The sequence below is a fragment of the Pelodiscus sinensis genome, chromosome 4 (assembly GCF_052426305.1).
Source record: "Pelodiscus sinensis isolate ZL-2025 chromosome 4, ASM5242630v1, whole genome shotgun sequence".
NCBI classification, from domain to species: Eukaryota; Metazoa; Chordata; order Testudines; family Trionychidae; genus Pelodiscus; species Pelodiscus sinensis.
In genome coordinates this window covers 109,020,763-109,048,363 of record NC_143055.1, presented here as the reverse complement: position 1 = coordinate 109,048,363, position 27,601 = coordinate 109,020,763, and the positions used below count along the sequence as shown (strand labels likewise).

Genomic DNA, 27,601 nt, shown 5'->3' with positions numbered 1-27,601 from the left:
GGATTATGCTGTTGAGTTGGTGAGAGGGAGGATGGCTCCTGGAATTTACTTAGTCCTGGGAAAGTGCCACTTCAAAAACGAACTGCATGGCCTCTTGCAGCAGCAGTTCTCAATAGCTGGTGCTAGGTTCTAGGAAGGTGTGTAGACAGAAAAGGCAAGTTGAAGAGTGGCCTCAGGATTTGGATGGGGATGAAGCAATAGAAGGTGCGAGAGAGAGAGAAAAAACAAACAGCTGCTTCTCTTCTGTGTCTGTGCTGCGGTTGACTTGTGATTCCCAGCCTGGAATCCCTTGAGCAGACTATCCAGTAGTGTGTAAATTGTATGAATTGGAGCCACCCTCATTCACTTGCTATGTTACTTGTTCCCTTCAAATCTGCATCATACAAGAGGTGGCTGTATGTGGTTAGTGGAAAAGTTTGCTTGTGGAACCACCCTTTTGCCTGCACATCATATACAACCTGTGAGTTTGCTATTTGTAATGTACTATGTGGATGTTGTAGAACAGGCAGCGCCTTGGGCTAGTTAGCCAAGTCCTAGCCCTCCGAAAACTGGGCCTGAGTTTGGGGGGGCTAATCTGAGCCCCTGCTCCTACCGCTGCTGTCCACACTGCTATTTTTAGTGTGTTAGCTTAAGCAGAGATTGTGTGTGTGTGTGACGGTCGGTCGGTGTGTGTGTGTGTGTGTGTGTCTGTCTGTCTCTGTCTCTGTCTGCTGAAAAATCACACCTCCAAGGAGCAGTATATACCTACAAATAGAGACCACCAGGCTTGACTTCATTCCCTGAAAAGGTGTGGGGGGAAGGGTTCCAGTCCAACAGGTAATCCTAATATGGTTTAAGTCATGATCCACTGGTTGAGACCGGCTGATCTGAATTGGTCTCCCTGCTACTAAAATATTTCCCTACTATCATCGACCGAACGCCAGAATTATTCAGCACCCCATCCTCAGTATCCTTGGTGCAGTCCAGACCAGTCATTGCAGTATCCTTTCTTATTTAGTGATGTCAGTAGTAAATTCAATTTATTTTAACAGCCTTGCAAATCTCAGAGTAATGTGTGCTATGTTTTTAATGCGTAACAACACTATGGAGCGAGCAGCTCACATTTAAAGATATTGTTTCAAGTTGCCTGTGGACTCAAGTTACTCACAAACCAATTGCATTGGTTTACGTTTAGTTCACAGTTTGACAGCTTTCTTCAAGACTTTATAAACTAGACACTTAATTTTTTAAAATGAAAGTACAGATTCTGGAGAATGATTCAGTAAGTTGAAAAAGTGAGAACTGCAGTGATTCTTGCAACCATATAATTATACTTATTTGGCTCTAAATGCAACAGTTGCAAAATTCCTGCAGGGGTGCATTTTACACACACTTTCTAATATGCTCTTGTTGTTTTTATTTCTCTAGGTATGCCCAGTTCAGTCTTAAATGCCCTCCAAAACGGCTTCCACAACTTCTAACGCAAGCCAGTTCCACAGCCTGTCACTGTTTTTCCTGTAAGTTACTTGGTGGATTTTGAGGCAGGACACAGAGCAATTAAATCCTGTGCGCTCAGCAAGGAAGCTGCCGTATGCATTTCATTTGTCAAGTGTTTTATGACAAAACATAGGATATGAATTGTTATATGAATGTAAAATATTAGTACATTATACTTCTCTTCACTGAGACATGTAAAAGAATAAGGACTGCCACTTAATTTGGCTTTCTGCCAGATGTGAAAGTAAATGCCCAGTTGTGCATCTCCTGCATGAGCTGGCTGAGCTGCTGCAGGAAGCTGTTTGAAGAGCTAGCAGTGACCTGGGTTGTAATAGGTCAGTACAGGCAGTCCCCGACTTACGCGGATCCGACTTATGTCGGATCCGCAGTTACGAACGAGGCTGCCCCAGAGTACACGGACTGCGGGACCTCGCGGTCCTGCCGCCCATGTACTCTGGGGCTTTCTCTGCGTCTCCCTGGTCTGCAGACCAGGAAGACGCAGAGCAAAGTCGCGGAGGGGCTCGGGCAGCCCAGGGGTGCCTGGGCTGCCCGAGTCCCCCCCCCCCCGTCCCCCTGCCCCCCACGGCTTTGCAAAGCTGCGGGGGGGGGGGGCTCGGGCAGCGAGGCAGCCCAGGAGCGTGCTGGACTGCTCCGCTGCCGGCTTCCCCGAGGCTTTGCAAAGCCGGGGGGGCGGGGGGGGGAGGCCTCGGGCAGCGGGGCAGCCCAGGCATGCCTGGACTGTTCCGCTGCCGGCTTCCCCGAGGCTTTGCAAAGCCTCGGGGAAGCCGGCAGCGGAGCAGTCCAGGCGCCCCATGGCTGTCCCGCTGCCGGTGTCCTCAGAGGCTTTGCTCCCTGTCTCCCTGGTCTGCTGGTCTCCACGAGACTGGGAGCAAAGCCACGGAGGACCCAGGCAGCGGGACCACGGTGCGTCTCGGTCCGCCGCCTGTGTCTTCCTGGTCTGCTGGGGTGGGGGTGGGGAGGCGCAGCTAGTACGCCCCCCCCCCCCCCCCAGCAGACTACTCTTTTCTCCGGACGCCTGTGGCAGAGCAGCTGGAGTGCTGCCGGTTGGTCCCGCAGCGCCGCTCTGGGCGCTACTGGTCCAACCCAGCAGCACCCCAGCTGCTCTGGTCCTGATTCAGCCGCTGCTGGTCAGTTTCAGCAGCGGCTGAATCAGGACGCCTGGGGCAGAGCAGATGGGGTGCTGCTGGATTGGTCCAGTAGTGCCGAGGAGCGGCGCTACTGGAGCAACCCAGCAGCACCCCAGCTGCTCTGCCCCAGACGTCCTGATTTAGCCGCTGTTGAAACTGACCAGCGCTGTCTACAGGAAGCCCGAGGCAGAGTTGCTCTGCCCCGGGCTTCCTGGAATCAGCTGCTGATCAGTTTCAGCAGCAGCTGACTTGGGGACGCTTGGGGTTCTTAAGTTGATTCTGTATGTAAGTCAGAACTGGCGGTCAGTTTCAGCAGCGGCTGAATCTGGACGCCAGTTCCGATTTACATACAGATTCAACTTAAGAACAAACCTACAGTCCCTATCTTGTACGTAACCCGGGGACTGCCTGTACCTGTTTAAAAAAAATGTTATTTTCACTGCTGCTCTCGCCTACAAAATACCCACTAATTTTTTTTCTACTTAAGAACTTCATTAACATAAATTTCATTCATTAGATTTAGCTAATGCCAAGTAGGTTAAATGGTATTTAACCAGATTTTAATCAGATCTGAAATTTTAAGCTCTAGTCTTTTTAAAGAAAAGCTGCCAACTCAAGATTAAGGGCTATATTTTTCATAGAGGAGAATACCCAGTAGTATGTAAATTGGAGCTACCATCATCATTTTATGTTACTCCGGCCACATCTATACTTACCCATGGATCGACGCTCCAAAGGTTGATCGTCTGATGTTCTATTTAGTGGGTCTAGTAAGGACCTGCTAAATCAAACATGGAGGTTGCTCCTGTTAGTGTAGGTGCTCCTCCTCCTCACAAGGAGTAAAGGAAGTCCATGGGAGGATTTCTTTTGTTGACCTCCTGCTGTGGGAACAGCACCAAAATTCAATTCAAGGTACGTTAATTCCTGCTTCACAATTAACATGGCTGAAGTTGCATATCTTAATTTGAACTTATCCCCTAGTGTAGGCTCGGCCTCATTCCCTTCAAATCTGCATCAAAAGAAGCTGTTGACTGTGCTTGGTAGGGCAGGTTTGATTGTAGGACCATCCTTTTTCCTGTTCATCATACATGGTACATTCATTCCATGGTGCCTTTGCTGCTTCACACCAAGGTATGCAAATGTTTATGGCTAAGAATTTGGGGAAGCTGAAATTAATGCCATAAATATCAGTAACTTAAAGGAGAAAATAGCTTAATACTTTGGCCTTCCGACAGCTGTGCCTTAAAATTGGAAAGTAGGGAAATGCAGATTTAAGAACAGCTCTGATCATCCTGTCCCCACATTCATTGAGTAATTGTGGGCTTGGCCACCACAATTTAGCATAGACTATCTGAGTCAAATGCCACCCTATATTGGACCATATTCAACTCTGTGGTGCTTAATGTCTGTTTTGTTTCAGTCTTCACTAAAACGGTTAATGACAGAATATTTAACGCAATTAATATTGATAACCAGGAAAAAGGAATGCAAGTCAAAATAGCGAAGAGAGAGGCTAAAAAATACTTAGATAATATATGTTTGAGTCAGAAGAGTCTGTTGAAATTCACCCCATGGAACTTAAAGAACTAGATGAAGCACTCTTGGAAGCACTGACAGTTATCTCTGAGAATTCCTGGAAGACAGCAGAAGGGCAAATATGGCACCAATCTTTAAAATGGGGGAATAAGGAAGCCCTGGAAATGATAGACTATCAGCCTAACTTCAATACCTGGAAAGATATTGCAGCAAATACAATCCCTTACGCAAGCACCTGCAGGACAATAGGTTTATAAGGAAAAGACCGCATGGATTTATCATGAACAAATCATACCAAACCAACTTAATTTCCTTCTTTAATAAGACCTAAGGAGAAGCAGTAGATTTGATATTAGTAAGGCTTTTCACAGAGTTCTGCATGACCTTGTCACAAGCAAACTAGGGAAATGTTTAGATGTAATTTACTATACGATGGATATGCAATTGGTTGAGAGTGTACTCAAGATGTAGTTATCAATGGTTTGCTGTCTAGCTGGAAGGATGTATCCAATGGACTCCTTTGGGATGAGTATTGGGTCTGTTACCAGTCTGTATTTTTATTAATGACTCTGATAATGGAATAGAGAAATGTGCAGATAACACCAAACAGGGAGGGGTTGCAAGCACTTTGGAGGGCAAATTTACAATTCAAAATGACCTTGACAAATTGAAGAATTGATCTAAATTCAACAAGATGAAATTCAATAAAGACAACTGCAGAATATTACACTTAGGAAAAACCAAATCCCCAGCTACAAAATTGGGAATAATGTTATGCTTATAAGAAGAACATGGAATCTTTTAGGGGAAAAGGCAATATGCTGCTTTCTTTAAGAATACAGTAGTAAAGCAGCTAGAATGTGCATACATAGACACCCATACTGTCCCAACAATGGATGTTATATTTACCAGTCAAGTCAATGTGGCCAGCCAGATTGATCACAGATAGGGAGGAGGGGGTTCTATCGGTCAAGATAGATGCTGTAGAATCTTGGCAATACATAGCCAAAAATTATGCAAAGCAGCCCCTTTTTATATAATTTTCCTTCCTTGAGATCAGTAAGTTTTGTACCATCATGCTGTAATTAATAGCTGTTTGATGAGTGCTTGTTTTCTTAAAGTGGTGTTCTCATATCACAGCTATCTTGTCCCAATTGATAAGTACTTGTCTTTACTTTTAGAGTCATCAATTTGCCCTTCATCTGCATTCAGTAAGGGCATTGATTAATCTCCTGGTGCTTTTATGTCTGACCTCAGCTTCTCCCTAAAACATCTGGTCTGGTGATGGCCTTCACACATTCCTCGCTCACTCTCACACACAAAACAGAATTGATGTCTTTGTTACACAGACACAATATGAATATTTAAGCAGGAACATCAAATTACAATTTAGAGAAAACAATCATCATATCTTTTGCTTATTTCACAATACTAATTTTAAAACAAAACCCATAAGAATCTATTCCTGCTTTAACATTAATAACAAACACGAACACCTTGCTTAATGCATCTTTACCAACAGCACTAGCCTGCAAATCAGGATGGCTGGCAAGGTACACTGAGGCACATTACATTGAATAAAGCTATGGTTTAGCTACATGGCTACATTATCCCCCTTTTGACCTCTCAAGAATACTTCTTGAGTGGGTTACACTTTATATAACTATTTCAAAGCAATATACTGAAAGGCAATTTGAGCTTGTGGTTGTAATTTAACAAACATTTTCTTTATCCAACAACACATATACAACACATTCCCATTAAATAAATACAGGATGATCTTTACGAACCATGATAGATAATATGCCCTTAGAAGTTGCACTAAGAAGCTGTCTGGTACTGCTGCTGAAAAGAATCTGTGGGCTACAGACTGGACTTTGAGTTATCAATGTGACACAGCTGCAAAGAGGGCTAATGTGATTCCAGGGTATATTAACAGCAGTATTGTATGTAAGAATCAGGAGGCTGTTGTCTCACTGTACAGGCAGTCCCTGGGTTACGTACAAAATAGGGACTGTAGGTTTGTTCTTAAGTTGAATTTGTATGTAAGTCGGAACTGGTACATATTGTAGGGGAAACTCTAGCCAAACATTTCTCCAGAGCTCAGTTTTATTCTCCCACACCTCACTTCCCTCAGTCCTTTATTCTCAAACTGAGGTGTCTGCTGAGAAAAGCCGCTCCGCGTCTCCCTGGTCTGCTGGGGGGAAGCAGCTAGTGCGGGGTTGCCTCACCCCGTTTGTAAGTAGGGATCCGATGTAAGTCAGATCCATGTAACCCGGGGACTGCCTGTATTGGTGAAGCCCTAGATGGAGTACTGTGTCCAGTTCTGGGCATCACAATTTAGGAAAAATTTGGACAAATTGGAAAGAGTCCAGAGTAGAACAACAAACATTTATAAGAGATTTAGAAACCTGACCTATCAAGAATCCTTTTAGGGCCACCTCATCCCCTGCCATATGACTTTGGGGAGAAATTGCAGACTTTTACCTTCTTCTGCCCTGCCCTCTCCCACCTGTCCTAAATTCTTTATTACAGAGAGACAATCTATACTCACTGCTATATTTACTATCCACAAGCTAATCATAGTGAAGGAAGAGGGACTTTGAAAGGAAGGGGGGAAAGAGGGCAAGATAGGTTGTGTCTCAGTAACTAAAATCTGTCAGAGAAATATTTCAGTTACTTTCCCAAATTCTTTCCTCAGTGGTACTCCAGCTCACTCCTCCAGGTATTGCTGCTATCTGGTGATATGTTCTAAATAGGTATCTATTGACCACCTGATGGTGTCCCCATTGAAAAAAGGTGTGCACATTTGTTCAGCCTATTCATGTATTCTACCTCTTCCCTACCTGGCATCTGGTTTGTCTATTTGTATCGTAAGTTCTTTGAGGCAAGGTTCATTTGCCAGTCTGTGTTGGTGCAGTGCCTAGCATAGTGTGGACCCATTCTTGGTTGTTCCTTAGGCCTTTATTGTATTTAGTGTTTGCATATTCACTCCACGCAATAGTGCTTTTAGTGGCCAAGCAGAGCTTCAGAGACCACCACTGTATTTGGCTAGTGGGCAGGCCTCAGCAGTATGTATCTGTTTGATCTGTGCTACAGCTGCAACTTGGGTCGTCTTGAACATCCCAACAATGCTGGTCGGCTGCACAGAGGCCTTGCGCAGTCTAGAATCACTGACAATATGGCCAGTCGAAACTGGACAGTCCAACAGTAGGATTTATGACAAGGAACTGATTGGTGGTTGATGTTAAGTATTAGTCTTCTTGCCACAGTGTCTCCAATGTCCTGTCCTGATATGGCAGCCTCGACCACATTGGGTGTCGTGGTGGAAGACGAGCAGCCTGTGTACTAAAAAGGCTGTTGAACCAGGGAGAGCTTGGGTTGGCATGTACCTTCTCAAGCAACTTGCGAGCTGTAATATCTCTCCTTTTGTGCAGGGGAGAAATGTGTCTCAAAACTGGAAGCCATGGAAGATGAATAAGTTGCCACAATGAACATGATTAATAATAATAGTAAAAATGAATCTGAGAAGTCAACAACAGACTATATATCCACTGGTTATGTGAAATGAGAGAAGAGTTAACAGTTTCAAATGCAGTTTAGTTTTGCCATAAGATCATATCCATTACATAGAGAATTTATTTTTTGCACTTATTTCTCTACTGCTGCTGTTTTGCTTTCTGCATAATGTCAGCTAAATTTTCCCAGAGTGTTTTTGGAGTTTTCTGGGAGGGAGGGAGGGAGGGAGGGAGGGAGGGAGGGAGAGAAGGGGGGAAAAAAACAACCTAGCATTCTGATGTTTGCAGCCACACCCATAGCTGCTGCTCTGGAAACGATATTTGTCCTGAGTGGAAGAATTGAGGGTGCGGGGTGGGTGTGTATAAGAAATGTAATATGGTAACAAAAACTTATTACAAGCAACATTTCCCATTACCTCACAAAATTCATTTTAATTTTTCATCCTGTTGTAAGAAGAAAAATGTTTTTTTCTGTTTCAAATTTGAATAACTGAATGATCAAAGTAATATATTTACACTGCTTGTGAAGAAAATGTATCATTTTTCTAATTAAGATGCTGGCACTTGGCTTCCTCATAAATTATACTCTGCTGTGCCCATGTTTTGTCGATTACACTATTTCTTGTAAATCAGCTGGGTTTTATATTTGTTCTTTTAGTTGATTCTCATTGTAGCATAGAATGAATAGTCCCTAATTCAGGGACGCATTCGTATTTAGAGTCGCATTCAAACACATTCTTAAGTTCCATAAAAAAATATGCTAAAGAGCTGTTCTGAACAAGAACGAATTTAAGCATGTACTTAAATGCTTTCCTAAATTGAGGCCTTCACATGTAAATCTTTAAGAAAATGTAAGTAGGGCTAAAGTATTTTCATTACTGATTTTTAAGGATACCTATTTACTACTATGCCTAAGCTATATGAAATCTTACAGTGAATGAACAGTGAGTAGAATCTATCATAACTGGCAGACAGTACACTGATTGCAGAATGCAAGTGTAGAGTTACTACAGCCTCTATTCTGTCGCTCAAGGGATAACCTCATTGAGAAAGAATGATCAATTTCTCAAACTCATCTAGGCCCAGGAAATTGCTGCTTAGAGTTGCAGTTCTTAACCCACCATTGGGACCAAGAATCCAAACAAAGTATGTAGGGTTGGCAGATTAATACATTAATACAGGCAGTCCCCGGGTTACGTACAAGATAGGGACTGTAGGTTTGTTCTTAAGTTGAATCTGTATGTAAGTTGGAACTGGCGTCCAGATTCAGCTGCTGCTGAAACTGACCAGCGGCTGACTACAGGAAGCCCGAGGCAGAGTTGCTCTGCCCCGGGCTTCCCGGAATCAGCCGCTGATCAGTTTCAACAGGCTGAATCTGGATGCCAGTTCCGACTTACATACAGATTCAACTTAAGAACCCCAGGCGTCCTCAAGTCAGCTGCTGCTGAAACTGATCAGTGGCTGATTCCAGGAAGCCCGGGGCAGAGCAACTCTGCCTCGGGCTTCCTGTAGTCAGCGTTGGTCAGTTTCAGCAGCGGCTGATCTGGGGACGCCTAGGGCAGAGCAGCTGGGGTGCTGCTGGGTCCCCAACAAGATAATAAAGATAAGTGCAAAGTACTTATGAAGGAAGGATGAGAAGTTTAGGAGGGCCTCATCTTCAGCAACAGAGATTTATGTTAGCTAGAAAAAAACCTGTAAGGATAGTTAAGTACTGGAATAGGTTACCAAGGGAGTTTGTGGAATTCCCATCATTTCAGGTGTGTTTGTAACCTGTTCTTAAAATTACATCGGGGTAGTTAAGAGCTATTTGGTCCTGCCTCTGTGCAGGGGGCAGGGCTGGATAACCTCTCAAGTTTTATACAGCTCTACATTGCTATGGTTCTATTCTGTTCAAACCAAACACAGGGATCCATTAAAAAGCAGCCATTTCTGAAGTAAAACACAGCAGACTGTTTGACAACACACAACAACACTGCTCAACCAGTAGAGCGGGCCCTTAGGCAAAGTGTATGTGGAGCCAACTCACCTCCTTACTCCTCCCTGAAAGGGGCAGGGCCAGGAGCAGCCAGCCCTTAGTGCCGCAGGGAGCGTAGTGCTGGGCCTCACCCTAGTCCTCAGAGTCTCGTGGAGTGCATGGCACCACGCTCTGGCAGAGATGAAAGAGGTCTGGGCTTCTGGCTGCTGGGCTGCCACAGTAGCAGCAGTGGCAGGTAGGAGCATTGGGTCCCTAGGGCAATTGACTCCTTTGCCCCCCGCTATCAACAGGTCTGTGCTCAACAGTTTGGATTAAGAGGTGAAAAAGAATATTCTCCCCAATTGAAATGTTAGTGGAATGTAGATAGGCAGAATGTAATTAACTTGCTGGTGTTTTTCCAAGGTATATGGATTAACCTATTGTATAGATACCATATGATCTTGCTTTTGTTTTTTGTTACTTTCCTCTTTGGCTATTCTCAGATCTAAAAAATGAAACTCGAAAACCAACATTTAAACTGCCTGATTAGGGTATCTAGTCCCACAAATTTTGCATAGTTTCAAATAGAACAGTGATACTATGTGTAACATTTACTTTTTTTTTAACTATATAGAATGCTCAAGAAATACAGGGGTTTATGAGCACCCAAACGCCAATTGTGTAGACCTGATATTGAATACACACCTTAATATCTTTATAAACTGGAGTCCCACTAAAACTGGTGAGACTATTCCAGTGAGGAAAAGTTACTCATGTATTTAGTATATATGATATATTTTTTCTAACAAGTTGTTAGATTTTTTTTAACTGCTTCTACACATTGAGTAGATGTTTTCAGAGACCTATTCACAATAATCCAAGATCTCTTCTGTCATGGCTCCTTCCCCACTCTGGCATGATAAATGCAGAAGTGGGGGCCAACAAGTGTACCCCAAAGCCTTATCTACCAGGCTTTGGTATAAAAATTTCCCCAAAATCTTAAAAACCTAGATCTTGGGAATAAAACTTCCGCTGCCACCACCCAAATGTTGATAAAGAAATCAGGAGAAAGCTCATTTGGGAAATCTTACCCCTAAAATAAAAATCAAGGCACACAATTAATCACTGCCAGGTTAATAAAAAGAAAAGAAAGAACTTTTATTATTACAACAATATTCCTGTTGCAAACATAATGACTAGATAGGGAGGTAACAAAATATACTCATGGGCTGTGTCTACACTGGCATGAATTTCCGGAAATGCTTAAAACGGAATACTATTCCGTTTTCAGTTTTTCCGGAAAAGGAGCGTCTACATTGGCAGGCTGCTTTTCCGGAAAAGGCCTTTTTCCGGAAAAGCATCTGTGGCCAATGTAAACGTGCTTTTCCGGAAAAGAGCCCCGATCGCCATTTTCGCGATCGGGGCTTTTTTCTGGAAAAGACTACTGGGCTGTCTACACTGGCCCTTTTCTGGAACAGTGTTCTGGAATAAGGACTTATGCCCGAGCGGGAGCAGAATAGTTTTTCCGGACTAGAGGCTGATTTTGTACAGTAGAGCATCGTTGCTTTTCCGGAAATTCAAGGGCCAGTGTAGACAGCTCGCAGCTTATTCCGGAAAAGCGGCTGATTTTCCAGAATAAGTGGCCCAGTGTAGACACAGTCATGGAGAAACTCCATGGGTCTAGAACTTAGTTACAAAGAAAAGCCAAAACATCTTTTAAACAGTGCCAGATCTCAGATCCCATACCCAATCCATAAAACAATAAAACCTAACAAAACTACCTAAACTTTACCCTACTTACAGAAAATGAAGAATGGTATCTTGGAGAGAGAGAGAGAGACATGCTTGTCCCTCTCTGTAGCTGTAGAGAACTCTCCCCTAGAGACAAAAGGGAGAAAGGAAAAAAAAACAAATTCCTTTGTCCCAGTTTGAAAAGTCCCACCTACATTCCTATTGGTCACTCCACCTGGCTAGGTGTAGTTTACCCCTTAATCCCCAGGCTGCTGGCTAACCCTCATAATCATGACATGCCCACCAAATCACAGACGGTGCTGGACAGCCTCTGGCCACACTGGCTGTGATTTCTTCCTGTAGGTCTAAGATAAAACATAGTAAATACATTATGCACACTTGACTAAACACTTGAAGACAGGAAAAGTAAGCAAAGGCTTCCATATCCATAGAGTACCATCACAGCTATACAGAGAATATTAAGTAGTTGAGTCCAAAAATGCCTCATTAACCAATCAAACTCTCAGTCTCAAAATCAAATTTAGAATAGCGTGGGGTCTTGATCTAAAGTTCAATTGACCAGGTTCTGTGCCTCTTGCGAAATACACCACTATCATACACCAGGCCAGGTCTTGGCACCACTGAGGGTGTCAGCTCAGGGCGAATTACTTAAAACCAGGGCTACTTACCGCCCTCAACCGGGGTCCTTTCCCAGGCACCCCTCAAATTACACCGAGCACTTCAGCTGCCTCCCCGGTCAGCCGGAAGCCTCACCAGCAAAACCCCTTAGACACCCCAGCACTCCCAGCAGCCATCACCAGACTTAGGCCTCACACACAGGTGAGAGGTTATAAAACCTACACTCACCAACTCCAAACAGATCCTCCTGGTCCAAAGGACTCAGCCACAGTTCCAAGCCAATTTTCACTTTAGATCTTACCCACAAGATCACGCTGGCCAATCCTTTAGAATCTAAACTCTAAAGATACATTAATGAAAGGAAGAAAATGTTGAGAGTAAGATTGTTAATGAGAATCTTCATATATAAACATCACACATGTACACACGTCTCATACATAGAATCAGCAGTGAACAAGCTTTCATTAGACACCTTACATGGGTCCCTTTGCACAAAATGTTGCCGTGCCTCAGTTTCCCTTCCCACACAGCATATCAATTTTGGAATGCCCCTTCTCAGGTGAGAAGCTCCAACACTAATTACAAGTGTTAACAGTGAAATACCAGGGTCCCAAAGCTTTTGAACATCCAGTGTGTCCTTGGATACATCTCGTAACAGTTTCCAGGGTTTTGGTACGATTTTAGTAACAGCAGTACAGAGGTCATGAAAGTTAACATAAGTATCAGGAACAAATACATCCTAAGTGTACATTGACAATTCTGGCTTTTTACATTTAAAAAGTTGCAACCTTCCTGGGCAAACACAAGTCTTGCCCCTCCCCCATGCCCTGTGGGTTTAGGTTGTGAACTCCCTCCCACACAGACATAGGCCTGGCTGGGTGTGGCTCCCCTGCTGACAATGGCTATGGAATTCCTTTGCTCCTCACAGGATCTTTCTATCCCCAAGTCACTTTTACCCCCCTCAGGTACAGCAACCTGCTGGCCAGCCCCACCATAAGGATCCTCTTCCTTATGACTTTCTGCAAGCAAAAGCTCATCTTCCCCTGGCTCTACAGCAGCATCACCCTGCTGAGCAACCAGCAACTTCTCCTGTGATCCCTCTATCCCCTGAACAGGCAGGTCTTCACACAACCCCCCTTCAGGAAAACACACAGACTCCTCTGGGGAAAGATCAGAGACTTCCCCCTCCCCTTTCTGGGCTTCAGCTGCCCCCAGAGCTAAATCTGGGCCCACAGCACTCTCCTCAGCCCATCCAGGCTGACAGGCACCTCCTGTAGACAAAGAACTGGGAAGAAACCCTTCCCCCACATGCATGCCGCCCTCCTCAGCAGCCAAACTGCCAGGCTCCACACACAGAGGTTGCTCACACTGAACACCCTCCAGAATTTGATCTTTTTCCCCAACTAAACTTTCACTCTGGCCAGCCACTCCAGACTGCACCAGAGGGACACTTTCCCGAAATAGGGCAGGGAGAGCCCAAAAATCTGACTCCAGCCTCTCCTCTGAGGCTCCAGGCAGTCGTGTAGAGGCCTCACTCACAGACACACAACTATCTCCCTCAGGCAAACACTCAGAGAAACTTTTACCTTGCTCCCAGGACAGACTAGTCACAGACAACTTCCCAGATTCACATTCACCCCCTTCCCAAACCTCATGCACGTTCTGGGGCTGGGTTAAGGTATCTGCCTGATTATATATACTATTCATGCCATAATCACACCCCATCCCCACATGGTTCTCCACTGAACCCCCCCTGAGGATACAGTCTCTGTTGTTCTTCCACTCCCTGGACCTGGAGTTTCCTGGGATATTGAACAGGGACTGGAACATTCATGGGAGCAGGATGGTCAGTTGATGGGGCCTTCGCTTTAGCAATCTTCTCTGTAGCTGCAGAGAACTCTCCCTGAGGGACAAAAGGGAGAAAGGAAAAAAACCCAAATTCCTTTGTCCCAGTTTGAAAAGTCCCACCTACATTCCTATTGGTCACTCCACCTGGCTAGGTGTAGTTAACCCCTTAATCCCCTTGGATGTAATTGAGACACATCATTTTATATGTGTGGTTGGGTCCAATGTGCATTCCGTTGCACTTTTCAAGCATTGAATTTCATCTGCCATTTTGTTGTCTAATCACCCCAGTTTAGTGAACTCACTTTGTGACTCTTCACACACAGTTTTGGTTTTAACTATTTTGAGTAATTTTGTATCCTCCACAAACTTGGCCACATCACTGTTCCAGATCAGATAAGTCAATTGAACAGCAGTGGCTGTGGTACAGATCCCTGGGGTCCTGCTATTTACCTCTCTACTGCGAAAACTGACCATTTATAATTATCCTTTTATTTCCTGTCTTTCAACCAGTTACTGATCCACAAGAACATCTTCTCTCTCCTCTTATGGGTGCCTACTTCGCTTAAGAGCCTTGGTGAGTAATCTTGTCAAAAGCTGAGAAGCCTACCTTTCTCTCCCCCCCCCTTAAAAAGTAAAATAAATCAAAGCAGAAATGGTGGTGTATCTATTTGTTGAAGTGATTGTATATACACCCCTCTCTCCTATTTACCTTCCTCACACACCATGCTCAGGATCAATGTTTGATCATGAATAAGCAATATAAATATTGATGTGTTGAATGCTCTAGAAGGCTGCTTATTTATTTACTTTGCTTTTAAACATTAACTATAAAGATGCCTATTCAGGTCTCTAAGCACCCAACGAATAATACAATTTTTAAACAGAATTATTACAAAAATTTCTGTTGAGCTGGAACTCAGCCAACTCCACCTACAGAAACTTCTTTCCACTCCTGTGTCATTGTAGAGAAAATGCCCTCAGCTCTCCTGAAGAATTCAGTCTAACAAGTATCTCATGTAGTGTGCTCAGTTTCCAAATTTAGACTATTTTGAACTAAATGAGGGAGCAAGTTCTAGATTTTGGAACCCTCATAGACCAGCAACCCTTCTCCTGTATAATGAGGTAGATCTAGCTTGGATATCTCTGCTGACCACAGCTGTGGCAGCCTGGTACATGTGGCAAGGCAATCCTTCGTGCAAACCAATGCCAGGCTGTTTAGGGCAAAGGACGAGTTTTGAAAAATGGGTCTCCTACTTAGGCTCCTAAAAAACTGATCTCTGTTTTTAAAAAATGCTGAACTTCCAACAGCTCATTTTGAATTCCATAGGAGCTACTGGGTGCTCAGTACTTTGGAAATCAAGGCTAAATATTTGACTGACTTAGAAACCAAGTTTTAGATTCCTCTTGAAATCCTTGGCTTCGCAGTCTAAACTGGACATAGAAAGCAAAGTACAGATGCATTCTCCCCGATATGCTAGCTGAAGCTCCTTTTAAATGACAATAATTTATTATTTATTATATTTTATTGAAAAGCTTTGTGGAAGAAGTGTGTTTTTTTTCAAGGAGTGATTTTTATTTAAGAATCTGAGCCCATTTGATGCACAAGAATCCTGATCCTACTCCCCAGAGGGGATTGGGAGTTCATGGCAGTTTTACCATTAACTTTAGCAAGGATATTATTGTACCTCAAAAGGAGGAGGGACTTTAAAGCATGGCACAAATCTGAAAATGGATAATGGGCCTTTAATACATTGTGTGGAAAGAAAGTTAGCAGTGGGAGAAGGGATTGTGCAGAACCTTGAAGGTGAGAAGCTTAACCTTGAAGAAAGATCACATAATGTGAGCATCCTGTACCGATCAATTTAAAATAACTGTTCTAAAGCAACATTATGATTTTCCATGCACAAAATTATGGGAGCTAGAAATTATGCTTCCAGCAGCAATCATAACTTGACCCTCTTGTGCATACAGGAAGCCAGATTCTGCTCTGATATAAATCACAGTAACTCTGTTGGCTCCAGCAACTCTAGCATAGCTCTATTGACTGTTTTCAAATAATTGGTGCTATCATGGTATAAAATTGAAGTAACATGGTGGTAATTCAGACTTTTTCTTTCAAATTGAGATCACAAAATACAATCAACCTCCCATATGGTGCAGGCTGACTTGATGGGACATGCTAATGGAATAGATAAATGTAACTTTTGGAACATATTGTACAGCTCTTTGTAAGACTATATCCTTTCACTTCTTCTTTGCAAGTGTCCATACTGACTAACACCATTCAAAAAAGAGACATATGGTTTTTTATTTTTCTTGCAAGTTTCAGTCTCATTTCTCCCACTCTCACGAGGACTGTTACCTTAGAAATGCTAAATAGGAAACATGTGCTTTGGGGCTAACAGTATTACTGCTCTGCAAGGTCAGTTCCAAAGACTCAACATAAAGGCTTTGCTAATTTAAAATGAAATAAAAGCAGCTGTCATAAAGAATGTGAGATATAAATTCTCATTTAAAGTTGTATTATATTTCTTTTATTATTTTGAATAGCCTGAAGTGAGAGAGAGAAAATATTTATTGAAGGGATAAAAAGCAGCCCTTTTCAAACTACTCTTCTTGTCCTTTTCTTGAGAAAGTATTTTGTATGGCTAGAGACACGCAAGCTGGAATGATTCTTATAGGAATGCCCTTATTCCCTCAAATAATCTGGTACCTTAACCAATTTATTTTGGATCACTGCATGGTACACAACTTGATAATAAAGACAGATGATGTCACATTTTAGGAATGGAGAGAGGAGCTAGAGACATGTTAGTCTTTTGCAGGCTCATGGAGGAACAGTTATTTCTCAGTGAGTTATCTTTCCATTGTTTCCAATTCAGGGTTTAATTTAAGTTGATGTAGTGGAATGGGATATTTCTATGTATGTATGTAGAAGTCCCAATAGGTGTTAAGCAGCCAAGCCTTGTTATTCTCAGTGAGACCTCTATGCTAGTATTGATGAGTGCTGGCACATCTCTGGCTTCAAATCAAGCATCTTCTCTTTCTCTTTCCCTTTTCTGTTTTATAATTACTCCTCTGTTCCCTACCTTATGTCCTATTATAACTAATGTAGATGAATGTGAGGCTGAAGTACCTTCCATTGTAAATGGTGATCCAGTCATATTGGAACAACTTTAGACACTACACCCTGAGACTATAGGAGATCGTTCCTATCTCGGCGGTCTTGCATTGGTTATATATTAGAGAAGGTGCTGGTCAAGTCCCTTTACAGGATGACTGCTTGCTGAGTTCCTTGATAGACAACTTCAGTTCTGAAGACCACAAATTCCTAGCTGCAGGAACAGAGAGAGTGGTCACTGCATACTAAATATCACCCCATTGTTTCTTCAGTCCTTAACTAGTAAAAGCACAGTTCTAAAAAAAAATCACAATATTTTGATAATTCACAGGTGTCAATAGTAAAAATATTTAAAAAAACATTTCCAACAAGTAGAAGCTTAATATAGTTACGTTCTGTCTCTGAAAATTTTTCATGATGAAATGTATTAAAAAACTAAATTAAAAACTAGATAAGCTTAAGGCCAAACTTTCTTTTGAGGGCCTCAGCAAATGCCCAAGCAAATGTGTGTGCATGTATAAAGTGATCATTTGGACTATCTATCCAATTTGGGCATACAAAAGTGGATTTTGAATGTGCTGGTTTGAAAGTCAAGTGAGATGCTGGTTTGAAAATGGGCCCCTGAAAGTGTAACACACAAACTGTAGTAATTTTGACTCAATTTAAAGGAAAGGTTACTCCTATTCATCACATGCTTTCAGATCCTCCATGAGGTAAAGGCTAGATATATTTTTTTATTTTGCAAGTAATATGTTTTGTAATATATGTGGAAACAGTAAGTAAATTTATTAAATGTTTACACTGTATGTAATGCAGTTTCTATTTTTCTCCTAATTTTATTAGGTTTAGTTGTGTCACTTTGGTTAGTCTAGGCACTCCTAAATTAGTGAACATGGTAGACATTCTGCAGAGCAAAATAAAAGCAAGAAAAAAAAAGAAAACCTTTCCCCATATGTGGATAATCCAATTTTTTTTTAGGATTAGGATTTTTAGAACAATATGTCTTTCCCCTTTCTAAAAGAAATGTCAATTTATCAATTTGCAGTTTATTTTTCTAATAGCAAAATTAACTATTGTTATTTTATATTATCTTTTTAATGGTATCACATGAACAATATTAAAAAGCAGCAGTCCCCCACATGCACCTCAGTATTCATCTGTAGAACATTTTTTTTTGCAAAGTGTGATTTTTATGACTGTATAAATTCCTTGTTTTAAGTGTCAGGGTATAGCTGCTTTGTATGAAGACTGTATAAGTTTTATAACATACATCTTGAGATACTCTCAAGCTTTGGTAGACTGGAACAGGAATATTTTCAAATCTCTTTTAGATGACATGTCTTCTTTTCTTTGGATAATGATAGTTCCTCTTTATAGTCCTTCAATGAAGCAGAAACCTTGTTTAACTGTCAAAATGGAAAATGTGTTTTTTATGAAACTAAAATAATTGTGCAATTTGCATCCATTTCTCCTCTATACAAGATCAAAGCACCATAGGAGAAAAACAAAGGATAGGGAAAGTCGGAAGTCATGAGCATACCAGATCTTTAACCTATGACTCATTGTTTTTGCACAATATAACACTGAACTTTTATGTTCTCAGGCTTCACTGTGAGTATTGGTAGGACATCCTATTCTGATGTATTGTCAAATAAGTGAAGTAAATTCAAGCATAGTTTAGAGAGAACTGTCAGATACAAAATATAAAATGTGATGGACTTAACTTTATATGGCTGGAGGTCTGTAAAAGGATGTTAATTTTGCTATTACTGACAGATACTCCTTTAGCTTGGTGCATGGTTATGAAAGTTGCTGCCTCAACACTCAGCATACAAAGAGCATTTGAAGAATGTGTACAGGTGGCTTTTTATCTCTACTAGGGTAAAGAAGGTCCTCAAACTAACTTGCTCTTTTTATTAATACTTGATGCAGGGATCACAAAATAAAACTGCTAACAGCCAAATCCTGTTACAAATCTAGAGACTGCAATATTTCACTCCATTGTATAGTTGATAAGGGAGACTGATCAATTTTACAGTGAGCCTTGAATTATGGGCATTGTTGCTGGGACTGTTGCAGCAAAGTGGCTTCTAGTTTGGTTCATTGGCTTTCAGCACCCTAGACTATGGGACAGAATAATGTGACAGAAATTATTACAATGACTTTGTTGACTGATGTAGCATTTCCAGGCCTTGACTCAGTAATGCTGCAAACAATGGCAGAGAAACCAAAATGTGGCAGGGTGAAAGGGAATTTGAACTGAAAAATCAAAGCAATTGATGTATGGGTTCTTTCTAGTATTTGTACAGCTACACAACAAATAAAACTACTAAGAATCTATATAAAAGGTACAGAGAGCTTTTACCAGCTCTTAAAGACACCAGCAATACTTAGTTTACTTCTGAAATGAGAGGGTTGCACTGATGTCTGACTGCATTTTTTTTTCTCCCTACTTTGTCAGTTGTCTGCCTGGATGCCAACCATCAACTTTAGAAATGGCTGCATTTTATTAGTGGATGAAATGTTTATATGCCAGGAGCAGATTGCTCAGGATGGAAATAATTATATGAATATTTGTCTATTGAAATATTATTAGAGTGGGTCAGAAATCAGTTAATCTCTGGGAACAATGATGAATTTTCAGGAAAAAAATCAAATCAGGTTGAACCTCTCTGGTCTGGCAACATCCATGGTCTGGCATTGTTTACTTATCTAGGTCCCCATTTTTCATGGGTGTAGCCAAGTTTCCTGTGGTCCCATAAAGCTGGTTTACAATCACCAGTCCTGTTTCCCAGTGTTCTGGTTGTTATTTAGCTCTAATTAACTCCTAAAGGTCTTCTAAGAGCCTAGTAAGCAGTAGAAGTGTTGCTAATGTTGCTAAACAATATTGATCTCCTGTGGTTTGGCAGATTCTTTGGTTTGGTTTGGCACTGGTCAGGTCTCTAGGGTGCTGGACTAGAGAGTTTCAATCTGTACTGGAAATTTTTACTCCACCTCCTAACCACCCAAAATATTGCTATGAGAGTTGTTGTTTGGATATATCATGCCCTCATTTTCTTTTCTGGGTGGGGTTTCCTGGCCACAGCGCATCTCATAGGATGCTCCACAGATCCCTCTTACTGCACTGCCATGATGCAGCCTGAGCAGTGTTCTCTAGGTAGAGAGCCTGTCCTTTGAAGCAGAATGGGTCACAATATACTGGAACTATAACTCCAATGAGGCATCACAGCAGGATTTCCAAATCAACATTGTAGTCCCATCCAAAAAACTTCATTTTTTTTCCAATGGAAGTCTGCAGGAAGCAGACCCTTTTCACAAAGCATTTTACTTCAATGAAAACCCAACATCCTTAATTGTTACATTGATAGTCAGTATGTGCATTGAGAGGGAAAGCAAATGGATTCAGAGGAAACACATTCCTTTGTTTGCAACCTTAAAGGAATAGAATTGCTACAGCAGGTAGAGTGAATTAATTAGCCTCCTGTTGTAGCTACAGTAACACTTTATATAGATTTCAGAGGGGTAGCTGTGTTAATCAGTAACTTTAAAAAAGAGTGGTCCTGTAGCACTCTAGAGACTAACAAATATATATGAGGGATATAAGAGAGTAGTCGACTACTTGATAAGCCTAGGCTTATCGGGTAGTCAAGTGGACTACTCGCACTTGCCTTCCCTGCTGCCTCTGTAACAGGCAGCAAGGGGGAAGGAAGCAGGGGCCATTGCTGGGTGGCGCTGGCTTAAAAGCTGGGTCCTCCCCAGCGCTGTCTCTGTAGTCCTGCCCACCCCCTTGCTGCTGCCTCTATCAGAGGCAGTGGTGGGGAAGGGCTACTGCCATGAAGCAGCCTCTGTCTGAGGCGAGTCCCTACTCCCCATTGGGTCCCCTGCACACAGGGGCTGCTGCTGGCTGGGCAAGAAGCCCAGCACAGTCCCAGCTCGCACTGGATGCGGGACCAAACTACAGTACGCTACAGCGCTGCAATTTAAAAGGCGGCAGGAACCAGGCAGCCTGCTTCCTCCCCCGCCACCCCTACTGCCTTGTAAAATGCAAAGCCACAGTGGGGTTGGTTCTGTACCCAGAGCAAGCCAGGACCAAGCTGAGCTGTCTATCGAGTAATCGATAGAATTTTTATCGGACTCATTTAGAAACCCACCTCTTAACATCCCTAATGTGTATATATATACACACACACACACCATCATGCGTTTTTGAGCTGAAGAAGTGAGTTGTGTCCATGAAAGCTCATGATACTATATATATATTTTTTGTTAGTCTCTAAGGTGCTTCAGTACCATTCATTGGGTTTTTTTATATAGGTGTTCATATGCACATTAATTTATTACACTATACATTTTCTTTAGTTTTGTAGCTTTCCCTTTTAAAGATACCAGGTAAGAAACAACTAGAGAATTCAACTTGTCAATTACTAGTGGGCTTAAAGTACAGAGGGTTGCTTGATTAATCCATAGTTAGAACTTCGAGGCACTATAGTAATACTGTAAAATAAAGCACATCTCCCCAATAAGACCTAAAGGAGACTATTGGTTAGCATGTTAAAGCAAGTGGAAATAGATGGGTAATTGATTGGCACGTGTTACAGAAGACAAAAGGCAAATGCAAATTGTTATCTGGAATTGTTTTGTGAAAGAAGAAGAATGTGCAATCTAATCTTAGTCAAATTTAATTTCCTGGACTCTCCTGCTTCCAGGATTTACTTTAATAAAGGACAGTAAAAACTGTACTAGAGATAAACAGTTCACTTCTAGCTGCCTCCTCCAAGTCTCTCTATGCATTACAGGCCATGCATAGTGTTGCTAGTGGGATTGAGAATTCACCTCACTTTTGAGCAGGGCCTGTAGAAGTTTGAAAACTCAAACCATACAGAAGCTCCAGGCATAAGCTTTGAGAGTCAAAACAGTGAGTCCAGCCATGATACCATCAATTCTGCAAAAAACTCCTAGTTTTATTTACTCAGAACGCATTTCCAGTTCTATCAAGACATTTTTACAAAGAAAAGCTATAGAAATGTAGATGTATTTACAGTGCTTTCTGGCTTTTAGCATGGTGCTGAATTGTCTGTGCTGTCCAAGTGTTAAATTTGAATTTCAATTTTATGAATGAGAGAGAACACCTCCACTATATAGACATTACATGTTTGGATATGTAATGCAGAGATCAAGGTCTTAAAAAGTAATTTAATCTGTTTATAAAATGAGAAATGAAGAGAATATCAACTGAATGTCAAATTTAAAAAAAGCCTCCACTCCCACCAAAATATTGGAACTATATGCTGAACTTAAACTTACATTCCTCGGTTTTTATACTCTTAGGAAAATGTTAGGGTTCAAAATTGAAAAAAATATTAGAATCCTTAAACACACCAAGATACATCTAGATATTTCTGAAAAATTCTTTTAAGCATTTCAGTTCTAAAGCTATCAAATTTGACCCGGCTCTATATGAAGTGCCAGCTATAATTAAATGACTTCCTAAAAAGAATTAAGTGCTATAGTCATATAGCCACTTTAAGAGGAGACTCTGAATTCTATCTGGTAAATTCTATTTTCCTTGTGCCTTTAGGCAATAGTGTACAATATTCTCTTTTACTGCCTTAAAATCAGATTTTTATTTTTGAGCTAGATACTGCACTCTCAGAACTGGATATACTATTTTATTTTGTTTTGTTCATATTACTTCAAAAAAGGGTTAAAATTATTATTACTTGGTAAATAAATTCACTCTTCCTCTGAGATCTTGTATGCAAACTTTCAATTTGGAATGAATTAGCTGGGCTATTAAGAGTCACTATGCAGAATAGGATCACTCTAATTATAAGGAAGAGACTGTTATAGTTTGATAGTGGTGTAAGGCAGAAGTACTCTAATTAGGGTTTCAAATTGAAACTGTTTGCTTCAGTAGATCATACTAATTATGGGAAGCAAAAAAATCAGCTGGTTTTAGTTAGCAGTCAAAATCTATGCCTCCAGCTGGATTTCTGCCTGGCACACACCTGTGCAAAAACAGAAGCCAGATGGGATTTAGGAATACATTAGAAGACAATTTGACTCTGAACCACAGAGCAAACACAGAAGATGGAAACAGGGATTTTTAGAGGTAGGCACAGAGTAAATTACTAAAGAATTTCTCTTTTCCATGTCTTTGTCAGGCCCTACCTTTACAGTAAGTGATTCTCTGTGTGCTGCTTTGAAGTACTGTAATATCTATGCATTATGATCCAGTAAACACCCTGAGATGCTTGAAATTTCTGTTCCAGGTAACAAATTAACATGAATATCGTTAGGCCAGCTCTATAGAGCGCACAGGGTTCCTCTGCAAAGCGGAAACACCCACCAAAAATAAACAAATTACAACAGTGTGTCGCAGAATCCAGGTCAGCTGATGTGGGGTTATGCTATGGGGTTAAAAATAGTAGTGTGGATTTAATCGTGTGGCTGGACCCTGAGCTCTGAAATCTGATGAGGTGGGGGGGGAGTCTCAAAACTTGGTCTCCAGCCCAAACCCAAAGGTAGGTCTTGGTAGGTTTAGCTTTTCAGTGCAAACCCAATGACAGTTGACCTGAGTGGTGAGACTTGCTGCTGCTGCTGCCTCAGAGATTCTGTTTCTTCAGTGTAGATGTATTGGCTGGCTTTTGTACCAATATAATGTTGGTTAGTATATCCTCTGTTTTTAACCAAAATAGTTATGCTGGCAAAACTCCTCATGTGGATTCTGTTGTACCAGTGTAAAGGGGGTTTTAGAGCAATACAGCTTATTCCTCTTGCTGTACAGCATTATTGATATAAGGTACTACACAACTTTTGTTTGTAGACTATTAATCATGTTTATTACAAGAATGGGACACCCATTGTGCTACGTGCAGTACAGGTTAAACCTCCTAAATCTGGGACTCTCTGGTCCAGCAACATCCGTGGTCCAGCTGGACCACGGATGTTGCTGGACAGAGAGCCCTGGCACTGGGGAGTGAGAGCCAGCTGCGAGTCGAGTAGAAGGGCAGCCCACCAGTGGCAGCAGCAGGACTGGCAGCAGTGGGGCTACCAGTAGCTGGTGAACCTTATCCTCGAGGAGTCCCAGCCAGCCAGGGAGCAGCGGACAATACATGGCAGCAGTGGGGCTACCAGCAGCTGGTGAACCCCATCCCCGAAGAGTCCTAGACAGGCAGGGGAGCAGCAGTGCTGGTAAGCCCCATTCCCGGGGAGCCCTGGAGAGCTCCAGCCAGCCCACTGCAATGGAACCTGGCAGAAGCAGGGGCTGGGAAGGCCAGTGACAGGGGATCTCCCCTAATCTGGTAAATTTCGTCATTCAGGACAGTCAGGTCCCAAGGCTGCCAGACCAGGGAGGTCCAATCTGTACAATCTCAGAGTAGTAGACAGTCCTTAGCTGAAGAGCTTGTATCTAAATAGAAAGGACAGACAAAGGCAGGAGAAAGGGGTAGATCGCACAATCAGAAGGAATAGTGTGGTGGCATCAAACATCATGTTAGTTCCATGAATTTGGTTTATGGTGTGAGTTGCCATTTTCATAGAATCATAGAATACTAGAACTGGAAGGGACCTTGAGAGGTCATTGAAGTCCCAGTCTGCTGCCCTCATGGTAGGACACAGCACTGTCTATATCATCCCTGACAGATGTCTATCCAACCAGCCCTTAAATATCTCCAGTGACGGAAATTCCACAACCTCCCTAGGCAATTTATTCCAGTGTTTAACCACCCTGACATGAAGTTTTTCCTAATGTTCAACCTAAACCTCCCTTGCTGCAATTTATGCCCATTGCTTCTTGTCCTATCCCCAGAGGCCAAAGAGAACAATTTTTCTCCCTCCTCCTTGTAATAACTTTTGTGGGGACATGGAGGGCTGAATTTGATTAGGACAGTATAAGCTAAATGAGAAGGCCTAGGATGGGAGGGTGAGAGTATAAGAGGGGTAGGTGTGGAGTGAAGCTGAGGTAAAGAAACTGAGGCTGGGATATGCGGAAGGCTAGCTCAATCAGCACAGGCCTGAGAGAGTTCTTTCGAAATTGTAGTTTGAACCGCGCTGGTCCGGCATCCTTAGGACCTGACCAGTGTTGAAATAAAGAATTTGTGGAACTGTGGGAGGTCAGTATTGTCTAGCAGCATTACCATTACCAACCCTTCCACTGCTTACTGGGCTGTTAGAAGACATTTTGGGGTAAATTAGAGCTAATTACAAGTGGAACCTCCCTGCTCCAGCACCCTCGGGATTTGAACAGTCCCAAATCACAGAGAGCTACACTCCCTAGCTCACAGACCCAAGCTGGGGCTGTGCTCTCATTGCCAGGCTGGACTGCTCTGCCGAGTTCCAGTCCAGAGCTAGCCCTGCTGCCTTTGGCCCAGTCAGGGTTACGCTTCCTGCTATGCTGGCCCTGGCTGGGGTTGTCTGCCAGTTCTGCTTGCCAGGGTTGTGCTACCCGTTGCCAGCCCCAGCTGGGGCTGGGTTCTCTACTGCACCGGCCCTGCTACTACAGGTGTTGCATTCCCCAACACCAGTCCTTAACTTACCCAAGTGGGCATCTCTGTTCCAGCAATATCCATGGTCCTGCTGGACCTCAGATGTTGCTGGACCAGAGGGCCCTGGATTTTAGAGGTTCAACCTGTAACAGCAAAGAACACTGGAAATCAGGACTGGTGGCTGTAAATAAACTTTATAGGACCATAGGAAACTTGGCCGCACCCATGATAAGTGGACATCCAGCTAACTAAAATCATGCTGGATCATGGATGTTGCCAAATCAGATAGTGCTGGACTAGAGAGGTTCAATCTTTACGAAGTTCTCTAAATGTCCAAAGCTTCTTCTGTTTCAATGGTGACCAGCTGGAGTCTCTGGATGACTCCTGTGTGCATTTTCCTCAAGGCAATGTGGTGGAAGGAAGCATTATCTGGGCTCTAGTAGAGGGCGGTGATCGTAGACAGGATCCTAGCTTCTTAAAAATAGATCTGAGCTGTTTAATGTGTACAGAGGTTGTCACAAACATCAAAAAAAAGGAATCGTCATACTCAGTGAAGGTTTTACTCCTTTGTTGACACTTCCTTTCATTCCATACAAAACAATATGCTAAACAAATGTTACAATTGCAAATTTAGCCTTGCAAAATATGCTCTCTGTGTGTACTAAATCTTACCTCTTTATTGTATTTCCATATAGAAATTATTTTCTCTTGAACGGCCAAACACAGATTTGGGGGAGTCCTGAGGCCTAGAAATTCAAAAGGACCAGTCGTGGTAGGAGCTCTTTAAATTGCTGTCGACGCACTGTGTGGCACAGTCTGGGTGTTTCTCAGTGATGGTGGGGAAGGGGCAGGGAGAGTCAGCATGATGCACTCCGAACACTACTTAGAGCTACTGCCTGAACCCCTGCTTCTTCTGCTCAAGGCCCCGCCCCCTTTCAGGAGCACAGAGCCTCCCTCCCACTTTGCTCAGGGGCCCAGCAAGTCAGTTGCTCCCCGGCTGGGGGGAGTTGCCACACCCTATGGCTTGAAGTGGTTTCCACTAGATAGAGTTTACAGTTGGGTTCAATGGGTCTCAGAGCCACCACTATACAAATTATTCCAGTATCCCTGATTATTAGGCATGTGCATCAAATTCATGTCTCTTGCCTAATATGTAATTATCTATGGGAAGCCAATGTAGTGAGTGAAGGGCTTATTTGACATGTTCACATTGGTGGTCATAGTTTGTTTTTTGGCTGATCAATATATTAAAATATGGATGTTTTAAGGTGGCAGTCTAATACTGCCATGGAATTTGCAAAAGCCACGGATGACTATTGCTTGTGCCTAAACAATTTTTACATGCTCTTGGTTTGACTTCTAAAAAAGCTGTGAATTCTTACAGAGATGATCAGACTCATGCTGATGGTGAGAAATACCAGACACATAAACAAAAGAAACATGTTTAATTCACAGTTATAGATCTATTCCCAGAAATAACATTGAGCATTTGTGGAATGTAACTACTTTCCAGTAACAACATCACAGTAATTGTGTTAAATGAATGATTCACATTTACATAATCTCTTAAATAGGGCAGTTTTGGTTTTCGTTGGCATGGCTGATTTGACTGTTGTGGCTTAGACTCCATTCTTTGCAAATAACGCCTAATAATAGTTCCAGCACCTTGTGCTGGAATCCTGTCTGATTTCTCAAGCTAAGTGTAGCCAGACCAGGTTAGTACTCGAACAGGAAACCTTGTGCAACACAAAGGATGCTGCAGGTAAGGAGGGATGCTGGTGTTTCAGCAGGTGGCACTTTCCCTGTAGTGCTGTTGGAAGTGTTCCTTTTGAGTAAAGGTGTAAACCAAGGGTCTGACAATTTGTGGACAATAAGCAATGTGGTCTTTTTCTAATACTAAAAGGTGCTAGACTGGCACAAATACCAGATTCAATAATTGCTGTACAGTCTCCCTACCTAAAATTCATTCAACTTCATTCAGTACAGTATCCCATATTTCTAACCTAAATGGCTATGTAGTGTTGCTGTCCACTGTTAAAAGTTTGCCTTGTTTCACCCCACATGTGGTTGCTTTTTAGTATTGAAGTGATCTCCATATCACTCTTATTCGAGAGGAGTATTGTGAAGCGGCAGGTAAATCAGTG

At 42.4% G+C, this 27,601-nt stretch overlaps 2 long non-coding RNA genes across 2 annotated transcripts in view; both read left to right on the top strand.

Annotated features, from left to right (window-relative positions):
* LOC106731715 (uncharacterized) overlaps positions 1 to 27,601 on the top strand; it is a 212,975-nt gene that overhangs the window by 13,326 nt on the left and 172,048 nt on the right. The gene's annotated exons all lie outside the window — the stretch shown is intronic.
* Positions 1,406 to 26,232, top strand: LOC142829558 (uncharacterized). The gene is made up of 3 exons (XR_016349354.1): positions 1,406 to 1,496; positions 14,361 to 14,424; positions 26,153 to 26,232. It is a non-coding gene; the product is annotated as an uncharacterized LOC142829558 (long non-coding RNA).